A 23,019-nucleotide genomic window follows, 5' to 3' on the forward strand; every position below is an offset into this window, starting at 1 on the left:
GCTTAGGTTAAGTAGGTGGTCTCATGAGCCAACATGTCACCTTTTAGCATATACCTGTCTTGTTTTCCCTTCAAAGTTGATAAGAGGGGCTATTTATCCCTGAAGAAAGGAATGGTGCACATGTTTCTTCCAGTGTAATCAGGTTTATTTTGGGGTTCCTTATCACATTTTCTAAGAAAAGCCAATGGCAAATCCAAGATTTCAGTGAAATATTTTTTTAAAGGTGGAGTTTCTTTTCCTCAGCTTAATTTAGGATCTCTGTGATAAACAAGATGTTTTACATATGCCTGCTAGGAATAATTGATAGTTCATGCTTCTGTGTGTTATCCTTGTTAAAATATTTGCATTTAAAAGCAAAGTTGGACTTGTAGCTTGGGGCTATATGTATGTCTTTCCTAAGGAAGATCAGACAAAAATAGCATTTTGAATTGTAATTGTTTTTAAATTATAAATTTAAAGGCACAGACCTGACTTTGGAAACTGCATCTTGTCCTCTTCCTTCAGGTAAGGGAGTAAACAATGATTGCAGAAATCCATCATACTGCTTGGAATTTCTTATTTTTAAAAAGATGTCAATGCTCAGAAATGACAGTAAATAAAGCATTGATTCTCAGAGTGCTTTGATAGTCTTGTAATAGCTTGTAGGGGTCCAGGGGTTTGGAGCCAGATTGTTTTTTCCATCTTGCAATATTTGGAGAGCCTTAATTGGAATCCTCCTCCTCCTCTGAATACTTTATGGCTTCTCATTTGTTTCTGCTGGCTTCTCATCCATGCCCCTAAAGAATGATTCCTGTGGAGTTTGTCTCACAAATATCTCTGACCACTGTTCCCTCCTCTCACCTCCAGATACTTGCTCAGGAACTCCAGGTGTTTGCACAATAGCCTTCTGAGGCTTCTGATGTAGGCTTTGACACAGGAGTGAAGAGGAAAATGAAGCAATTATCTAGAAAATAAAAAAACCAGTGTGTGAATGTTTAATTTGGATGATGCAAGCCACAAACAGCCCTCTGAATAAAATGTTATTCAGTTATCCAGATAAGTGCCTTGATTCTGCAACCCAATGTTTGTTTCTGGCTAGTCAGGAACTATTTCCATAGAGTGATAGGGATACAAATTTGGATGAATAGCTGTCATTGGTTTAGAAATCTAAAGATGCCACTTGCTTGGCTTCTGGCATAGAAAGAAGAACCACTTGCCTCTCAGTTCACAGAGCTATAAAATGGAAATAAACATCATGGAAGTTGGAAGATAATTTTTAAAACAATTCAAAATACCCAACTAAAACTTTAATTTCATCAATTTGAAACAATAGTACTAATAAAGAGCTGTGAAGTTGGTGGGGGAATAAATAAAGATTAATGAAATGCCAACTCAAGAATCAGGACTCCAGAGATCTGGGCCCAGCTCTGCCACTAACTTGCTTTCATATATTCTCCAGATCTAGCCAAACCAGTCTCCTTGTAGCTTCTGGAGGCTGGAAAGGGGACAGACTGAAAGGTGAGAAAGCCAACTGGTAGTCCTTGACAATTATTTTTGTTGTTGTTTGTCGTTCTTCTCAAAGAGAACCATGACATCAGGGTGAGGTCATGACTTGCAGTTAATTGGATTCAAGTGAGGCAAGGCTGTACAAAGTCATCTGCCTCACTCTCTCCTCCAGAGTCCGCTGGTAAGATATACATCAGGATGACAGGAGATGGCCCTGGATGTTTAAGGCAATTGGAGTTAAGTGACTTGCCCAGGGTCACACAGCTAGTAAGTGTCTGAGGTGAGATTTGAACTCAAGTCCTTCCAACTTCAGGGCAGGTGCTCTATCCACTGTACCACCCAGCTGCCCCACAAGGAGGTAAAGGCTAAAGAGAATGGTAGTGTCAAGTAAATGATTGTTATTGTTAGGTTAGGGGAAATCTGAGTATATTTTAAGACAGAAGGAAGAAAAAGCCAGTAATGGGAAATAAATATGGCTCTGCTACAGCATGTTAGATTTTCAGTGTTTGCTTGGTAGAATATAAAAGTAGGGACTGTCTGGTTTTTGTGCTCATATCCTTAGTACATAGCACAGTGCCTAAACATATGTTTAATAGATGTTGACTGAATTGAGTTGAATTAAATAAAGTTGATGCTGATGATAATTAAAAGAAGAAAAGCCTAGAAAAATGTTGAAACCTACCTTGACTGCAATGATTAATAAATGTTAGTTGATTGACTTGATTAGAAAGTATCTTTTAAAGCAAATCTTTATAAGAATCTCTAAAATTACTTTGAAAGGCTGATAACCAAATGAGTGAAACTGTGTACAACTGAATGAAAAAGTTACTTTTCTGACAATGATGCTTTGAAATAATCTTTGTGGACTAATTATCTTCTCCTATTTGTACTATATACTGCAGGGTATTAGGGACAACTAGGTGGTTCAGTGGATAAAGCATTGGGCCTAGAGTCAGGAAGACCTGAGTTCAAATCTGGCCTCAGACACTTATTAGCTATGTGACCCTGGGCAAGTCATTTAACTCCGTTTGTCTCAGTTTCCTCATATGTAAAATAAGCTGGAGAAGGAAATGGCAAAGCACTTCAGTATCCTTGCCAAGAAAACCCCAAATTGGGTCATGAAGAGTTGGACATGACTGAAATGAGTGAAGAACAACAACAAATTATTATTCAACTCAGGAAAACTGGGAAGGTGGGAGGAAAGAAGGAAGGGAGGGAGGGAGAAAAGGAGGGAAGAAGAAAGAAGGGAAGATGGGGAAAAGAAGAAGGAATGGAGGAAGGAAGGGAAGAAGAAGAGAGGGAAGGAGAGAGGGAAGAAAGGAGGTAAAGGGGGACAGAAAAAAGAAGGGAGAGAGAGGAGAAGAGGGGAAAGAGTGATAGAACAAAGAAAGGAAGGAGGGAGGGAAAGAAAGAGGGAGGGAAGGAGGGAGGGAAGGAAGGAGAAAGAAATTGAAGAAGATAAAATTATTCACATCTTTCTCCCCATTCTATACTTCCTTTATTCTTCCACATTTTGAGGAACAAACGTGTTGTTTCGCCTCTGCATGATTTGTAGGCTGATGGTTGTTGATTTTTCACAAGCAACAGAAATTTTGCTGAAGACTTGGTCAGAGTAGCAGAAAAATGATCAATTCTGTTTGCAAAAAGTAAAAGGAAGAGTGTTCAAGTGCCCATTCATGACTCCTCGTCAAGCTTTCAGAAGCATCACTACAGAAGAAACACTACTCTTGGCTACAGTGAAATTAATGCTGGTAGTCCAGGAGGTTTGCTGTTAGTCTTGGTCAAAGTTACCTCTTTAAACCCACCCCCATGACCATGATAGATTTGGTAGTAAAGTATCTGCTAGATATGAGGAATAGGGTAAGAGCAAATAGCCCAGTAGTGTAATCTCTGTTAAAGTACAAGTCAGTATATTAGCAAAATGAGACTATTTTTTGGCTTTATATCAAATAAATAAACTGATTTCAATAGGCAGCATGGTAGAAAAAATAGAGAGCATGGTCTCTTTTAAGACATGCCTCTGACACATACCATTTTTTTGACCTGGGAGAAATCACTAACATCTCAGTCAGTGCTCCAAGTAAGTCACCAAGCACATGCTACTGGTCAATTTCTAATCTCCATCAATGGAAGTAATTTCCACACCAGGATTACCCAGAATGTGTGAAATGACAAGTCTCAACCTAAAAAGAAAACTAAACATACTCCCTGGTCCCACAGAACCAGTCACAAATACGGCTGATTATGTTTCAGTACATATCCACTGATCAAGAAGAGAGGACACCTTAAACCAAGCTCACCAATTGTGCCAAAGTGGGATTTAGTTGTTTTTGTGCTAGAGGCAAGGGCTCTCTTCCTTCTGAGCCTCTGATATTATTTTTCTGAACTTCTACCTCTAAAAAGCAATTGATGATATAAATAATACCTGAAATCTTAAAGCAGCTACCTGGTGTCATAGATCCAGGTCTGGAATCAGAAAGAACTGAGTTCAAATATGACCTCCAATACTTGCTAGCTGTGTGAGACTTTGGGGAAGTAACTTAACCTCCATTTGCCTAAATTCCCCCTTCTGTAAAATGGTGATGATAATAGCACCTACCTCCCAGGGTTGTTGTGAGTATTAGCTAATATTGCTAGTTATTATTATTATTATTATTATTATTATTATTATTATTATTATTAAGTAACCCCACCAGAATCAGTTTATCTATGACTTCAGAGAAGCAATTCATTAGTGTTCATGAGGAAAAGTCAGGATGTTAGACAAGGCATGATTGCCAATTGGAGAAACATAGAACTTAATGCCTGAACACAGGCAGGCAGGGCTTCATGCCTCTGAGAAATATTACTCCCTCTCCTGAACAACTGGGAGATTGTGAGAGTTCTAGAAAATCAGATACATAGGCGGCTGCTCAAATGTTAAATAATCCCCCTTTCTGTAAGTATTGGTTTTGGCTGATAAAAGTCATGCATACAGTCATATTTCAGAGAAATTACCATTCCTTAATGAGAACTCTAGGTTGAAGGAAGACATTTCAGTCAAATGATACTGAAATTGATATGATCAAAATGAAATATGTGGCATATTTATCTAATCAGCTAGAGCTACAATCTCTAACCATAGTCATTTACAGCTCAATCAACTCATCTAGTTATTATCAGCTAATGATACAATGAGTGATTACCCCAGAGAGAATGTAATAAGTGAGTCCATGAAAATCAGCACTTCCATTATAAAGTGTGACAGGTAAGACTGAAAATAAGGACCTGGAATAGTTTGTGCCTTGCAGATACAATCTATTTAAAGTGACAAAGTGGTGTTTTTGTAACTACAGACGAGACTTTTATTTCTGTGTACCTAGTTTCATTGCAGTTTTAAAAAGCCACAGTGGATTGTGGTTTTTTTTTCTCTTTAAGAGAAAGGGATTGTAAAGGAATAAAAGTAGTTTGGACATAGGGTATCATCTTTTGGAACCAGCAAGCTGATGATAATCACTCTAATGAATGAACATGTGCAAGAGGTGGAAGGTGGGAAGTTAGTGAGGAAAATGGCGGGTGTTTGCACACTAAACAGTGGGACTCACCACACGGTATCAATATTAATCTATCTGCTGTAAAATCTTAAGACCTTTTCATTTAAAGGATAAAATCCTACATAACAATATAATCTGTGCTTTTCCAAATTAGCCACAAACGATCTAGTTTTTCTCTAATTACTTCATTTTTTTTTACACCTCTAAATGTTACTGACCTAAAAAAAAAGATTTGATCAAAGGCTGTGGAAATTCTAACCCCTCCAGCAAGTATTAAATTGGTCCACTCTGTGTCCTGTGCTGACAAATCATTATACTCCAGAGTCCTACCATCCATGAGAGTTTCTCAATTAAAGAAAAAAATGGAGCACCAGCAATAGTGTTTCAAAGTTACCCATCTGTCTACACTTGACTTGAGAGAGGAGAGGAGAGGAGAGGAGAGGAGAGGAGAGGAGAGGAGAGGAGGGGAGGGGAGGGGAGGGGAGGGGAGGGGAGGGGAGGGGAGGGGAGGGGAGGGGAGGAGGGGGGAGGGGAGGAGGGGGAAGAGAGGGGAGGAGGAGAGGAAAGGATAGAGGAGGAGAGAAGAAGAGAGAGGAGTAGAGAGGGAGAGGAAAGAAACGGAAAAGGGGAGGAGAGGAGAGGGGAAAAGAGAGAACAAGAACAAGACTAGGGTAGGAATTAGTAAGCACCTACTATGTGCCAGCCACTGAGCTAAGTACTTTATAATTGCTCATTTGATCTTCACAATACTCTCGTGATGTTGGTGCTATTATTATCCCCATTTTACAACTGAGGAAACTGAAGGAAAGGTTAAATGATTTCCCCAGGATCAGGCTGCTAGTAAGTGTCTGAAGCTGGATTTGAACTCAGGTCTTCCTGACTCCAGGCTCAGCTCTCTATATACTGCATATCAACAATAATGTTTAAATCACTCATCTGTCTGGACCTGACTTGAGGAGAGGAGAGCAGAGCAGAGGGGAGGAAAGGGAAGGGGAAGGGAAGAGAGGGAAAAGAAAGTGAGGAGTAGAGAGGGAAGACAGAGGAGAGGAGTGGGGAGGAGAGGGAAAGAAAGGGAAAAACCCAAGTCTTGTAAATAGCAACTTTCTGTGCACTCCATAAACAAGGTAAGTGTAAATGAACCTTTTGTACACCTCTATGCTTTGGGTGTCTAAGCAGAACCAGGCTCCCCAGAATAGTGGCATGAAATCTCTATCTTAAATAGCTCACACAAGCAGTATGTGTGTATTTCCTGATGCTCCACTCAGAATATTGTTTTGTATAGATTTTTTTCCTGCTTTTTGAATTGTATAACCTACCATGGTACCAATCTAGAGTTCTTGCGGAATCAAAGAGATATGAGACACTAAGGAGATAAATATTTCATACTAACTTTACTAGAAATGAATCATAATAGAATGTTAGCTCCTTGAGGGTAAGGAATTTTTTTTTGTATACCCAGTACCTAGCACAATGCTTACAACAAAGATGGCTAGATATTTAATAAATTTGTATTGATTGATAGTTCAAATTCTGGGAAACTCCCAAACTATATATATAGAAGGCTACTGGACCATTTAGTTGAGGAAATAATGGCAATACCTAAATGATGCCAAAACAACTAGTAAATTAAGTTGAGAAAATCTTATACTGATTCCTAATTGTTTCATGTGCACTTAAACCCAGAGCTATAAGTGGCAATTATGACTCTACGAATATCACAAAACATGTCTGTGCAATGGTAGGAAAAGTATCCTCAAATCAACTTTTAAAAATAAATTATCTTGGGGCAGCTAGGTGGCACAGTGGACAGAGCACCGGCCCTGTATTCAGGAGGACCTGAGTTCAAATCCGGCCTCAAACACTTTATACTTACTAGCTGTGTGACCCTGGGCAAGTCACTTAACCCCAATTGCTTCACCCCCCCAAAAAAATTTATCTTGCTGACCTCCAATTAGTAGACATCTTAAACTCAATATGTCTGAAACAGAACTCATTATCTTCCCCCATAAATCTACCCCTCCTTTCCTGTTATTGTATAGGGTGACACCATCCTCCTAGTCCCTCAGGCTCACAGACTAGGGAGAAACCTGGATTCCTCACTACCAGCTCCGCCCCGCCCCCAACCCTGACACCATCTAATGTCTTGCCCAAAACTGTTGATGTTTGCAATTTATCTCCAATTCACCCTTTCTGACACTGCCACCACTTTGCTGCAGGTCCTCATCACCTCATGCCTGGAATACTCCAATAGCCTGCTGGTGGGTCAGCCTGCCTCAAGTCTCTGCCCACTCCAATTCATTGTCCATTCAGCCATTACAGTGATTTTTTCCTAAAGGCCAGGACTAACCCTGTCACCCTGTGCCCCTCACTCAGTAAGCTTCAGTGGCTCCCTATCATCTCCAGAATCACATACAAAATGTTTTGTTTGGCATTCAAAGCCTTTCCTAACCTTCCTTCCTCCCCTACCTTTCTAAGATTCTTCTTGTTGTATAGTCATGTCTGACTCTTGGGATTTTCTTGGCAAAGATACTGGTGTGGTTTGCCATTTTCTTTTCCATTTACAGAGGAGCAACTGAGGCAAACAGTGTTACACAGCTAGTAAGTGTCTGAGGTCTGATTTGAACACATGAAGATGAGTGTTCCTGATTCTAAGCCCAGTGATCCATCCACTGTGCCACCTAGTTGGCCTTCCCTTACTCTTGGCCACATACTCTTCAATCGTGGCTTTTCCAGGAACAAGACACTATTTCTCAGCTCCAGGGTTTTCTTCTGTATGCCTCCCTTGCTTGACACATTCACTGCTCAACTCCATCCACTATCTGCCTTGGCTTTATTTAAGTCCCAACTAAAATCGCATTTTTTTTATAGGAAATCTTTCCCAATCCCTTTCAATTTTAATGTCTCCTCTCTATTAACTGCTTCCTACATATCTTGTATATAGCTTGCTTTGTAAATATTTGTTTGCATACAGACCCTCCCCTCTCCTACATCCTCCTATTATAATGTTAGCTCCTTGGGAGCAGGGATTGTCTTGCATTTCTGTTGGTATCCCCAGCACTTAGCATAGTACATGGCACATAATGTGTACTTAATAAATGCTTTTTCATGGAAAAGGGGTATACATTTTCTTATCTCCTCTTTGAAACCAGGTGGTATTCATTTTTAATCAGTTCATATCATACACATGCATACACAATACACACCCACAATAAGACCCTTTCTCCTGCTGTGGTGGAAAATTGAGCCCAGAAAAGTCTGATCATAACTCAGTTAAAATGATGAACTGCAACCTGACTAAATAAATAACAGATTTAAAAATGTTTGTTGCTCCAATCACCATGGTGACAGAATGAGGGTGATCGAATTAAATAAAATTCGTTCATTCAGCAAAAATGTGTTCTCCAAACTATTTTATCACTATGCATGCCATACTCACAAAGCACTTTAGACAGACTCTTCACATACTCAAGGTGGAGTGTGGTAAGAAAAAGGCAAATCATCCAATTTGCAAAGTACACATATCCAGCAGTTTATTTTATTTTGCAAGGGATATGAGGTGTCTCAACAAAGTAGATAAGGAATACTTATTGCTCATAGACTGAGCCTCCTCACAAAAGAAGTTCATGTTTGAACTATGTCTTGAAAGAAGCCAAGGATTCTCAGAGGCTGAGATGAGGAGGGAGAACATTTCTGGCACGGGGGTGTAGCCACACTTTTAATGAAGTACCTCCGTGGGCAACAGATAAAGCACTGGGCTTAGAGTCAGGAAGACCTGAATTCAAATTTGGCCTCAAATGCTACGTGATCAAGTCACTTAACCACTTTCCGCCTCAGTTTCCTTAACTATAAAATGGGGATAGTAATAGTACCTACTTCCCAAGGTTGTTGAGAGGATCAAATGAGAGAATATTTGTAAAATGCTTAGCATAATGCCTGGCTAAGTAAGAGCTTAATAAATGATTGTTTCCTTCCTTAATGATCTTAAGCTGCTGGTTGGTACAAAAGGTGATCTTTTGAACACCAAGATTCTCCCACTGCTATTATATGACTGTAAATCATAGAACACCACAACCTCCAAAGAATCAGATGATCCAAAGGGTGGTAGAAAGATGTATAGTAGCTGAAAGCAGGCTGTGGCATATTGCCCATAAGAAGAATGAGAAAAGTAGCATAAAAGACATCATCATCACGGACATGCACAATCAGAAAAGAAGGTGATATAGCCACACAAATAAATGAATGAATGAGTGAATAAAACTGAGATGTAAACTCTGAATGCTGTGCTGATATCTACGACATGCTAAAAGACGCAGAGAAAGCCCTCTAGTAGATAGCAAGGCACAGATGGCTTGCATTCCACATCAGTTTTCTTTCCCATTAGAAAATAGACTCCCTGAAGGTAGGAACTGTTTAATTCTGTCCCTAATGTCTAGTACAATGCCTGGCACATAGTAGGTGCTTAATTAATGCTTGTTGATTGTATAGTTGATTGAGGGATCAATGGAAGGAGCAACCACATGAATATCAAAGGGATCACAGATCTAGGATAGAGTAGTTATGGGGAATCTCAGGTGACCTTGAAGTTATGGGACCCATCTTGGGTATAATAAGATAATGAACAAGTATTTATTAGGTGGTAGGTATTAATAAAAGAGTACTCAAGATTTATTTAGCTCCATTAGTCACAGTTGTCATCTTGTTACTTTCCTAAACCATGTGCACTAAAGCCTAATCAGTCTTGGGGGTAGATGAATACATTGATCAAAGTCACCAAGGTTTTGTGGGAGCACAGATGATCAATCTGAAAAGAAGTTACTAGCAAGGAAGTGGAAAGAAAACCACTGCTTTGGGCTCCAAGATAGTAGCCTCCTTGAGACAAGAGACCATGTTTTATATTCCTTTGTGTCTTCTATAATCCTGCACTATAGTGCACTAAGTGAACAATAGGCACTTTGGGTATTCTTCACAGAGGAAAGAAAAGGTTTGACTCATTAACAATTTTTCCATTGTTTTGTTTTATAATGAGTCATTGATACATTGGAACGAATCAATATCCGGTCTGCACAGGCAGCTGTTAATTTCTCCTTCATTTCTTTGGGTTATGAGAGCAAATTGTGCTATAGAAACTTCTGTCAGCTAGTTAATCTGACTTCTAGATTTGACCTATTGGGTCACACTGGATATCTTGCAGACATCTTAAACTCAACTTATCCATAAAGTTATCATCTTTCCCCTCTAAGACCTCCTCCCCTCCATACTTCCTTATTACTGTTGAGGGTACCACCATGTTCCCCATTACCCAGGCTCTCATTATAGCTATCACTCTCAAATCCTCATTCTCTCTTTTCCCAAGGCCTGTTGACTTTAGCTTTGTTATATCTCTCAAATATGATCCCTGTGTTCCTCTGGCACTGCTACTACATCATCGCCTGATGCCTAGACTTCTGCGAGAGCTTTCTGGTTGGTCTCCCTGGCCCAAGTCTCTCTTCACTCCAGTCTACTCTCCACTAAGCTGTCAAAGTGACTTTCCTAAAGTTCAGTTGTGATCATATAGATTGCTCACTTAGTAAACTTCAGAGGTTCCCTCTCACCTCCAGGATCTAATATAAACTCCTCTGTTTGGCCTTCAAAGCCCTTTACACTTAGTTTCCTCCTATCTTTCCAGTCTCCTTACATCTTATTCTCCCCTGTGTTTTCGGAGATTCTGTGATGATGGTCTTGTTCCTCACTCAAGATGTTCTCTCTATAGACTCCAGGCATTTTCACTGGTTGTCTCCCATGGAATACTCTCCCCCCTAATCCTCATTACTTAGCTTCCCTGGATTCCTTTACATCACAGCTAATCCCATACTCTACAAGATGGCTTTCCTGATCCCACTGAATGCTAGTGCCTTCTATTTATTATCTCCAATTTATCCTATATGTAGCTTGTTGATGCCTAGTTGGTTTTGTGCTATCTCCCCAATTAGGCTATGAGCTCCTGGAGAGTGGGGACTTCCTTTTGCCTTTCTTTGTATCCCCAGTGTTTAGTATAGTGTCTGGCACTTAGTAGGTGCTTAGTAAATGCTTATTGACAGAAACATTGTCATTGACACTAGAGTGTCCTCCCACCTCATCCTCATAGTCATATTTATGATATTTGGAGTGTTCTGGAGGGGGTAGAGAAGATGAGGGAGTGTGAATAATATCAGGAAGATGAGGAGAGTATAGGGAACAGCATGTGTTTACACAAGAGAAGTTATGTAGTACCAGACTGAACATGTCTTTGGTGTGGCTCCAAGTGTCATTGATGTTTTTGAACAGAAATATCTTCTGGAATTCCATGTTCATCTAAGGCTCAAGTTAAGCGCCCTATCACAGTCTTTTCAAAGAGGCTCCTTCCTTTTACTTCTTTTCATTTCTCCCTCCCCTAAAAGGGCACCTAGGCAACTGCTTTAACTTACCTGCCCTCTTACTCTGGCATGCCTACCCCATTAAACCTTCATAATCCTGTTACTTCCTTTTACCTTCCTTATGGAAAAGAGAATGAGAGAGAAGGGGGCAAGGAAAATCCTTTGGCATCTTCTGACGTGTGTGTAGCAAGTCGGGGGTAGACAACTTGATCATAAGCTTCCTGAGGGCAGTTTTGTGTCCCCTAGCCATGTCTTACATGTGCTTCAAGGATCCACATTTTCATAGTCTCATAGATTATGGGTTGGAAGAAACCTTTGCGAGTTCACTATGCTCATTTTACAGATGAGGAAAATTAGGTTGAAAGAGGTTAAATAACTTGCCTAAGGTCATATAGCTAGTAAGTATCAGAGATGGGATTTCAAATGGAGTCTCTCTGACTCCAAGTCAAGCATCAATAACCCGCCCCCCCCCATCCCTATGAGATGATCCTCATGTGGTGCTATGAACAAAAATATTTATCAACTGTTGACCAACTTCTTTATGCTAAATCTTTTATTACTTAAAGTGGTTAGTTTTCAGATGACAAACTTTCCCTGTCCCACTTCCAGGTTGTGCCAGGGGTGTGCTGGTAACTGTTTGATGACCAGCTCTCAAAAAGAAAAAAAAAAGATAGCATGACACACATTTCCATTTAATTGGTATTGTTAATATTTCCTCCATCATTTTTTTAAGTCTGGAAAATCAATAAAACAATAAGTCAAGCCCCGATTTGTTTTGTTTGTCAATTTCAAAGGTGTAAGTCCTCAAAGTGAAAACTGAGCAATTTTCCCTCTTGAATCTTTTGGAGCTTGCTCCAATATACTCTTGGTTGGTGCTTCCTCTGGCCTGGCCATTGAGAAGCCATTGTTATCTCCCTGCCAGGAGCAAGGATCTGAGCGGGATTTTAGTGGAGGGCATAGTAGTCACTTAATAAATGTTTGTGAAATTTGAATTTGATGTTTTTCTCAGATCATCTTTTATATTTTGGGGAAGGGAAGGTTCAAGGGGGATTTGGCACCTGGATTTCTATAGAGGAAAAGAATCTGGCCCAAGTAAGGCAGAGGGAATAGAAGGAACAAAATGGTAAACTAGCAATGGAAGGAATGTGCTCTTCATTAGGTGTTCCAGCTATTCTTTTTTTCATTGATTGGAAAAGCAAGTACAGATAATGATATTTCTTGGGTCATTTTGATATACATGAATAAGAAATATAATTAAAGTTCATTAATAAATATTCTTGAGAAATTAGGAAAATTGTGAGTTTTTTTAAAAATGAAAATTATGACAATAAATCCTTATATCTTAAGAAATTATGAGCAGGCAGATTTCAGAAATACCTGGAAAGACTTACATGAACGGATGCTGACTGAAGTGAGTCTCCTGTGGTACTGCCATGATCCTAGTCCAGGGCCTTATCACCTCATGCCTGGACTGCTGTGATAGCCTGGTTTGTCTCTCTGCTACTAATGTCTTCCCACTCCAGTCCATCTTTTACTCAGTTGCCAAATTGATCTTCCTAAAATGCAGGGTAAATCATGTCATTCCTTTCCCACTCAAACCCCAGTGGCTCCCTATTACTCCTAAGATCAAGTATAAAATCCTTTGATATTCAAATCCCTTTATAACCTTGTCCCTTCCTATCTTTTCAGTCTTCTTACACTGTACTCCTCCCTACCCCTAAAGGGGCTAAAAGTAGATGAAAAGTCAATGGTTGAATACTCTATTTTTGTTCTTGGAAGATGACTTGGAATAAAAAGAAGAAAAAAAACCCCTTCCATTTATCTAGTGCTTTACATCTTCTCTCATTTGATGCTCCTAAGAAACCTTCAGGTAATACTAGTGTTTTGCCCCCATTTTACAGATGAAGAAACTGAGATTCACAGAATTGAAGTAAAATGCCCATTGTTGTCAGAGGTAGGATATGAACCAAAGCTTTCCTGAGTCAGTCTAATGCATACATGACACTGACTATAATGTAATTAGTTGAAGCTAGGGTTGGTTCTTGATATTTTATTGTTTCTATAGCTAATGAAACTCCACAATTGTGGGGAAAAAATGTTTGGGGAGTATCTATTGCCTTGGCATGGACTACAGAAACATCATGACTCCCAAAAGGATTTTTGTGTCCTAATGTGGCAGTTAAACTTTGGATACCTTTTCTGTCTGTCTGAGAAATCATGCCCCAGCTTGAACTAAATGATTTGGACAGAATCAAAACTACAACAGCTGGAGTTTTCTCACTGTTAAATCCAAACCGTTCCTAAGCATTTCTCTTCTAATCCAGAATACAAACTCCATTCTAATTGGGCCACTAGCTGTAACTGAACAGTGTGATCTCTACTGTGAAATGAATATTACTAATGTAAAAAAACCCCAGCATATCAATCTTTTTAAAATTTAGTATCTTAATGTGATCCATGACTTAGTCACCTTTTGTACTGCTTTCTGTTTGACTATAATTTTATCTATTAATCATGTTAATCCAATAGAATCTGCCTTAATCAAATGTGAGTCAATTACCCAGTTCTTCAAATTATATTTTTTAATGAAAGACATTTTTTAAAATTGAATACCAATTAGAGCCAGGCCAAACTTGTTCAGAAAAGTTTGGGTTGTCACAGAACAGTATGGGCACTTGACTATTACTATATCCCCAGGTATTCTTTTCTAAGGGCTTGCTGTGTGTCTTTGGACAAATCAATTAACCTCTCTGGGTTTTGGATTCTTTAACTATAAAATGAGGATAATGACACTTGCTAGGTTGGGAAACGCTTTTATGACACTTGGCTATAAAGGGCAAGTAGAAGTGAAAATTAATAAAAATGCCCAGTGGAAACACACTCAACTCTTTTCATATTTTTGCTTCAACTACTTTAAAGTATAATTTCCTAGTTTGGGTTTCCTTATTACTTGTAGGTATGTATGTGTATACACACACACACACACACACACACACACACACACTTGAAGAAAGTCAAATGGGGTGGTTTTCTAAGAGACAAAATGACTAAAGTTGAGTACTAATAAATAACATATATATTATTATTATTGTTAATTTAGTATATTTTATCATATTTCTTTGTGTGGGACCTGAGATTTCACAGGTGTGGGAAGTTCTCATTTTGGCATCTCTTCCCCTGGTTTGGATGAATTCAAGTCAAGTCAAACCAAGCCAAGCAATAAAGCTTTTATCATGCCTTTACTATGTGCCAGGCCTTTTGTTAAGCAACTGTTATACAATTTAGAATCTTGGGGGCACTGAGAAAATTATATGACTCCCCTATGGCTACCGTGGCTGGAAAGGTTGCAAGTTTTATTTTTTCTTTCACATCTAAATAAGTGCTTTCTTTCTAGATGCTCACCCTTACCCCTCCCCCCCACACACTCCCCACCTCCTACTTATGCTGAAATTCTTTGGGGCATCCAGTTAATCATTTCCAACTTGATGGTGGGAAATTGTTCTCATAATGGTAAGTGACAGCCTCCTGCTACAGGAGACTTGCTGCTGGACAGCTAGGGCTCTCTGGCCAGTTCCCTGGATTCTGTGTCACTGCTGTTCCAGAAGAAAAAAATAAAAACTAAACTAATTTGTGTTAATTATCATGAAAGAGCAATTTACCTGGCAGTTAACTTCAGTTCTGTGAATTGGCCTGGGTACCCAGCTGGGTAAACTGAGTGAATAGACTCTTCTACAAATTACCTCTTATGGCCACTTGGCTTGGATCAGAACCTTCCATTACATGGTTGCTCAGGATTTCAAATAGAAGCCCCAACACCTGATTGGGGCTAAGTGTTTTTGGAGTCTTAATGTCACTTTTCATGGTATAGGGCTTTTTCATTTACTGAACAATTAGAATTCAGATATTTTGAATACCTCTTGCTGGGTAGATCCAGATTCCCACCCCTATCTCAATGGGGAAGGCCCCCCCCCACCCTGAAGATTCTGTACTTTCTCTGGCTACAATCAACTCCTGTGGGCTCAGGGTGGTCTCTATTCAACAGACAATAAACCAGCACACAACAAATGAGCTTTTAGAAAGAGATTCTACTCTTTAGTGTGCGTCTGTCCCTGACTCAGACCACATGCATCTGAAGCCTGTTGTTCTCTGCCTTCTTTGACCTTCCTAGATTTGACCCCTTGGCTGACATCCCCCTACTGTTTAAGTGGATTCATGGTCCAGGTCCCACATGGCTAGGCTTGTCACATGTCATAGTTCCCATTAAACCTCTAAAATCTTGGTTGTTAAAGGAAGGATGCAAGATGTGGATACTTGAGCATTTTAAAGGGGGGAAAGAAGAAAAAAATATCATTCAACTAAATCATCACCAAATCAATACTTTTCAGAGATAGCCTCTGAAATCCTTGCTAGTGGGGAGTATAAACTCCTTGAGGGTAGCTGTTTCCTTTTGGGGATGGGGTATTTATATCTGAAGTGTCTGGTACATAGTAGGTACTTAATAAATGCTTGTTCCCTTACCTTCTTCTTAATAAAGGCTTGTTTAGCTGAGCATGTGTTAACCAACTTTATTTGCCATGAACCACCTGTAGACTCTTCTTTCTTTAATTCTCCCATTCTTTGGTTCTTCGGCCCATCAGAAAAAGTTGCAGTTTATGGAGTTACTAAGTATAGAAATGGTTATGGGCACAGCACAGAGGGGAAGTAAAAATGATACCGTAAGTAAGAATGTGAATCAAGAATGGAACAGGTAGCTTATTCCCACACAGAAAATGGACTGCTAAGCAACAAAGAACCATAAAGTGATTAGAACAGAGCCTGGTAACTTATCGCTACTAGTACAAGTTTCTTGACATTGTGGGGATACCAATGGGGTATGAAGGAGGATTGTCCAGTGGGTGTCACTTCTGCTATATGACTGCTCAGAAAAACCTCAAATGTTTGTACCCCAACTCATCTTTTCCATGTTTTACATGGCTCCACCCAGACTTTATTTCTCACATTCAGCTTTCTGGATTACATTGGCCTCATCCCTTCCTGAATGTCTTCCTGTCTATACAAATGTTTTGGCAATTGATTAAATCCTATGTCCTCTAACCATTTTATGTGTGTAAGTTTTGTCTACTCCACTGGGTTGTGTCTCCTACCTTCTTGTATCTTCCATGTGTTCTAGCAGGTCAGCTACATGGCACAGTAGATAGAGTACTAGCCCTGTAGTCAGAAAGACCTTAGTTCAAATCCATCCTCAGACATTTGACGCTTAGTACCTATGTGACCCTAAGCAAGTCACTGAACCCCAAATATCCAGGGCTATCTTCAGTCATCCTGATAAATATCTTGCCACTGGACCCAGATGGCTCTGGAGGAGAGAGTGAGGTTGGTGATCTTGCATAGTCCTCTCTTACTTAAATCCAATTCATTGCAAGTCACAACGTCACCTCCCAATGTCATGGTCCTCTTCCAGAGGAAGGACAAACAACAATGTGTTCTAGCACAAGGCTAGGCACTGAGTAGGGATTAATTTAGTTAATGACAGAACTAAGACTAGAACCCAGGAATCCTAACTCCCAGTCAAGACATGGTAAAAAAGAAAAGAACACTAAGATTGTATTAAATGATTTCTGAGGTTCCTTCTCTAAATAATGGAATAAATGATATTCAAAAAGGTATAGATCTGTTAGACAAAAAGTTTAGAAAGGCAATTCCTTTGAAAATACACCCATATCTTATGTAGAGTTAGGCACTAAATTCAATAAGTGAGACAAAAATCCCTTATGATCAAAATTACAGTAGAAAATCCCTTAAATTATCTATAAAGAATAGTACAACATCTTAAAAACAGTTGTAGCTGGAAAGGGACTCTTTAAACAGTTGTAGTCTTAAAGGGTCTAGAGTCCCTTTAAAATAGGGCTTCTTAATGTAGGGTCTGTGAACTTGTTTTTTAAATGATTTTGATAACTATTTATTTTTTTCCTTCCTTTTATTAATTGTCCCTTCCCTTAACAATCTCTTCTGTGCACATTTTAAAAAAGGAAAATAAAAAATGAAGCCATCAGTAAATAGGCAAAACAAAATCTCATATTGGCTATGTCTGAAATTGTATATTACTTTTTGCATTTAAGTTCATCACCTCTCTTTGGAGAAACTGAGTGGCATGTTTCATATTTATTTTTGTGTTTGTCATTACATTAATTGGAGTTCTAAAGTCTTTCAATGTTGCTCTCTATATTGTTGGATGTTTCACTACAATTGGTTTCCTTTCTAATCTCATGTACTTTATTTTATACATTTAAGAACATGATTTTGAGGAACCCATAGACTGCCAAAGGAGTTCATGATACAAAAAAAAATCAAGAACCCCTGTTTTCAAAGAAGGCAGTCTGTAATGAGAGCAGACAGCTCAGAGATGATTGTTGGAGAAAACATTGAATGTTTTGCTCCCTTTCCCCTTTTCCCACTCCCTCCTTTCCTTCTTCCCTCTTTTTCCTCCTTGTTTCTCTTCTTCCCAATCCTTCTTCACCCCACTTTCCCTCTCTTTATCCCTCCTTCCCTATCCCATTTTTCTTCCCCTCTCTCCTTTCCCTCCTCTTTGTCTCCTTTCTTCCCTATTTCTCCTCCATTTGCCTCCCTCTTCCTTTCCTCCCTCTCAAATTATTAAGTAACTTGATCCCCACACTCTGTCAGCATCCTGTGAACCATTAACAAAAACTTCCCTTTTATTGTACTCAGTAAATATGCTGTATAGATTCATATTCTGTAATATTAATATATGGATTGCTTAAAGAAAACAAAAGCTGATCCTTATCATAGATATGGATCCTGTTGGTACAATCCATGATTTGGTGTGGTTCCAAGAAGAAGCAGGCTCTTTCTCCTGGAAAACTCTTCAGTTGTGTTTCTTTTTTCTTTTCTTTTTGGGCAGGGCAATGAAGGTTAAGTGACTTGTCCTGTGTCACATAGCTAGTAAGTATCAAGTGCCTGAGGCCTGATCTGAACTTAAGTCCTCCTGAATCCAGGGCTGGTGCTTTATCCACTGTGCCATCTAGCTACACCCTCTTCAGTTGTATTTCAAGGGTAAAAGTTCCTTCCAGATATTTTTGCTTGGCACCCAAATTTTGAAAAGTCCATAGTTTGTGATTTTAAAACCAAGTTGAAAATCGTACCACCTTGGACCCCCTGAAGTTTGGGACAGTGCATCGTGGAAGCAGTGCTTCACTTTGAGAAGGAGTTAAAAGTCAAGAAATAGGCGGGCAAAATGAGCAGACTGAGAAAGATGAAGACCACAGAAAAGCAAGTTAATATAAGTAATTTTGTATTTGGAAGTAGTATTGGCCACTTTGGGGAAGAAGACACAATATTTCATTTCATGCCAGATTCATCATTTAAGGGGACTTTATTTTATTTTAGTAGTTTGAGTCAATACCTTACTACCTATCTATCTTTTTTAATGATCACTATGACAGTTCAATTATTATGGCGATTAAAACAGTTGGTATTCTTTTGTGTTTAAACACAGAAGTATTATTCTAGCTTATTTCATATTAAATGTGAAATAACCATCAGTTTTCATTTCTTGATAATAATTTCCATATTTATGAAACATATATATTAAAATATTAACTAACACAGAAAGCTATTTGGGACCTTTTGAGGAAAATTATTGTTGGCAGCTGGTAGCTCTGTTAACTTGGTGTTCTGATTGATGATAGATACTGTAATAAACAATCTGTTTCCTTACTCCTAACAGGTACATAATGTCCATATTCTTCACCATAACCAAATTGCCAATACAATGACAAAATGTCACTGGGTTAGATTGACCTAATGGTGACATTTTTCTTTCTGCAGCATCCACTACTGGGTTTTAGAAAAAGGCTCCCTTATTGTTCCAATTAATGTTACTTACGAATGATAGCCAGCTAACTTTTTTGTATGTTGTTATAAAATTAAGCTGAGTAATCTTGAGACCACCATGACAGTTTCCCCCTGAGGGAGGCTGTAAGCTTATAGAACAGTCACAGAAAAATAGTGACAATAACATTTGTGAAGGTTGGTACAACAGTGTCCCTCAAACAATATTCTGTCTATCACTAGTATGTTTTTCTTCCTGATAACAACATCCCCCCCCCAATAATATTTTTCCCCTACCCTTATATACAATTCAGCCAGCTCCACTGAGGCCACCCAAAATCACTCCCAGAAGAACATTTTGGAGCACATTCTTTCCTACAGCAAGACCACCTACTCCCTGTTAAAACAACCTCTTTATGCTGAATGGATTCCTATCTCTGTGCTCCCCAACATAGTATTGCCATTACCTGAGTTATACTCTATGTTAGGGTGTATGTCTGAGTTGTATGTCTGGTGCCATTTTCCTCTTTCCTCTTCTTCCTCTTCCCATTACTTGCAATAAAGCTTTGTATTGAACTAACTCCTATTGTTTTACATGTTATTCTCAGTACCCACACTCATTTAGGGGTTGCTTCCCCTAACATCTCTGGCTAGTCCACAGGCCTTTCATTAGACATACACTGAGTACCTGGATAAAGACACCCTATTGATAGCAGCACTTACACTGGGGGAGTATGACAATGTGAATCCAGCGGTAGAAAGCAATAGGGGAACCCTAGATCTTCCCAGGAGGGACTCCCTAGATCCTCCCAGGAGGAACTCCCTAGATCTTCCCAGGAGGAGCTTCCTTATGCCAGAGTACTGTCTCAAAACATATGTACTTATTTTCATATTCAATTCCCAGGGAAAGAATAGATGGATGGAATTTACTGGCTAAAGAAGATTACAAATAGTGAATTTTCTTCATTCTCACATCTTTACTATATCATAGGTAAGTAAAGGATGGATCTTCTGGTTGACAAGATGTTTGATATAAGCCAACAGCTCTTCCTGACTTGTGTTCCAAGTCAGAAATAACATGTCAGAGAATCTCACTCCAATATTCAATAAACTTATGACCACATTGACATATGTATTTCATTAACTAATGTGGACTGCAATATAGCCATTCCTGCCATTCAATATTATACTATGCATGCCCTTCCATCTTACCACAGGGGTTTCACTCAAAATGCTAAGTCACCCTCCTTAAATTCTCTTGCCATTGGGTGGGAACCAGTGGTGTATGAGGGAGAACTGTCCATTGCTTGTCATAGTTGCTATATGACCACTAAGATAAAGCTAAATTGCCTGTCCCTTCTACTCTCTGTCTATCCCAAACTCAGTCATTGTATAAGATTCAGCTCAGATCTTACTTCATACAGGAAAATTTGTAGGTCACATTAACTGCTTTCCTTCCTGACTTCCTAGAACCCTTACTGTCTACACCAAATACTATGTGTCTTCTGATTATTCATGTTACTTTGATATCTCTAAGTAGGACTAGCACCATGCTAGACACTATATAGATGATCGATTCCTACTGAGTTCATTTGAAAACCCCTTTCCTTTGTAGTTTAGCTTGTATACATGTTTAGTCTGTGTTTTATATATTCCAGAGAAAAATAAGAGCTTGGCATTTCTATGAATTATAAGGCTATTAGAAGCTCAACTTTTAAAATATTCTTAGTATTTAAGCAATTCTAATTCAACTTCCAGTCTGGGCTTTGGGCTTCTTGGAACCATGTACATCTGCTTACAAATTATGATGCAGGGTGAAAATAATCAGTAGGAATGACATGCTCCTTGAAGCATCATGGAGTAATCACGGAGTTTGAGAGCCCAATTGTTTTTTCTCCCCACTGGTGATTAAGATTAATCTGTGTTTTCATATCAAAAAGCAAACTGGTAGCCAGGGCAGGATTTTGGAACTGTATCAAAACAAATTTGTACCCAAAATATAAAGATCATCAATGTATAAAATTAAATGGCCAAGTGTTCCCCAGGGTTAACTGTCAAATGCATTAACTAAGTAATGCACTTATGTTTTAATTAGCTACCTTGTGTAAGTATGGTTAGGTATAGAAAGAAGTATGATTATGATATAGCAGAAATACCCTACTAAAATGTACTTCTTTTAAAACTTAAAATTCTTTAAAATATTTTAAGTTGTATTTCTCAGTGATTTGTTGTTGTTGTTACTTTTTTGTTTTGTTTTGTTTTTCAGGGCATGTGGCACAGTGGATAGAGTACCAGGCTTGAAGTCAGAAAGACTCACCTTCCTGGATTCAAATCTGACCTCAGACACTTACTAGTTGTGTGGCCCTGAGCAAGCCACCCAATCCTTTTTGCCTCAGTTTCCTCATCTTGTAAAATGAGCTGGAGATGGAAATGAAAAAAACCACTCTAGTATCTTTGCCAAGAAAACCCCAAATGGTCCATGAAGAGTTGGACTTTTCATTGTTAAGAAAAGTATTTTTAAATTGTCAGTATCCCCAAAATCTAACACAGTACCTGGAGCATAAGTCCTAAACAGATGCACATGAACTGATTGATTTCAGCAGTGGCTTCTTTTTCACAGAGTGAAATGTGAATTCTATCTCTTGACTAAGTTTGTAAATAGACCATTTTGTCTATTTTGCTAAAAGATTTAGAGTTTTTGCTTAGTGCAATATAAATTTTATTGGTTTTTGTTTTTCTGGGTCAAAAGACCTCATATACTTTTTGTTTTGTTTTGGGGCAGGGCAATGAGGGTTAAGGGACTTGTCTAGGGTCACACAGCTAGTAAGTGTTAAGTGAGGCCAGATCTGAACTCAGGTCCTTCTGAAGCTAGGGCTGGTGCTTTATCCACTGTGCCACCTATCTGTCCCCTCTGCGATATAGATTTTAAGTACTGTTTTGAAGGTCCTTGTAGGATCATAGGATTTGGAGCCAGGAGGGATCTTAGGTATCTTCTTGTTCAACACCTTCATTTCATAGAATAGAAAAGTGAGGTCAAGATCACACAGGCATCAGACAGCAAAGCTGGGATTCAAACCTAGACTTTTGACCCCAAATCCTCCTTTCCATTATCCCATGCTACCTCAATATGAAGGATCTTTTGGATAGTTAATTAGCCAGTCAGCAAGCATTTATTAAGAACTCACTATATGTGTGACCCTGGCCAAGTCACTTAACCCTCATTGCCCTGCCCCCCAAAAACCCCCCAAAACAAAAAAAGAACCCATTATATGCAAGGCTCTGTTCTAAGCATTAGGAATATAAAAACAAGCAGTCTAGCCCTCAAGGTGCTTACCTTCTAATACGGGAAGACAAGATCTTAAAGGAAGCTGATGTTAGTAGAGAATAAAGGTAGCTAGCAGGAGCAAAGACATCTCCTTCAAATGATATGCTGGTGATAGGCTGAGGTGGACTTGTGGCAACTCAGTGTGCTGTTTTACAGTACCTGAACTCTTTGGCTACCACCCTTGGTGCCCTTTTTGCTCACCAAATAGATAGTTATGGACTTGATTTTGGTGGTAAAGAGATAGTTCTTATTATCTTAAATTATAAACTGGCAAACCTTTATTGTTGTTGTTGTTCGGTTGTTTTAGTCCTGTCCAACTCCTCATAACCTCATTTGGGTTTGTATTTTGTTGGCAAAGGTACTGGAGTGGCTTGCCATTCCCTTCTCCAGCTCAAAACAAAGGCAAACCTTAGCTTCATAGAAATCTAGATACTAT

Source organism: Dromiciops gliroides, chromosome 2, assembly GCF_019393635.1.
Source record: "Dromiciops gliroides isolate mDroGli1 chromosome 2, mDroGli1.pri, whole genome shotgun sequence".
Lineage (NCBI taxonomy): Eukaryota > Metazoa > Chordata > Mammalia > Microbiotheria > Microbiotheriidae > Dromiciops > Dromiciops gliroides.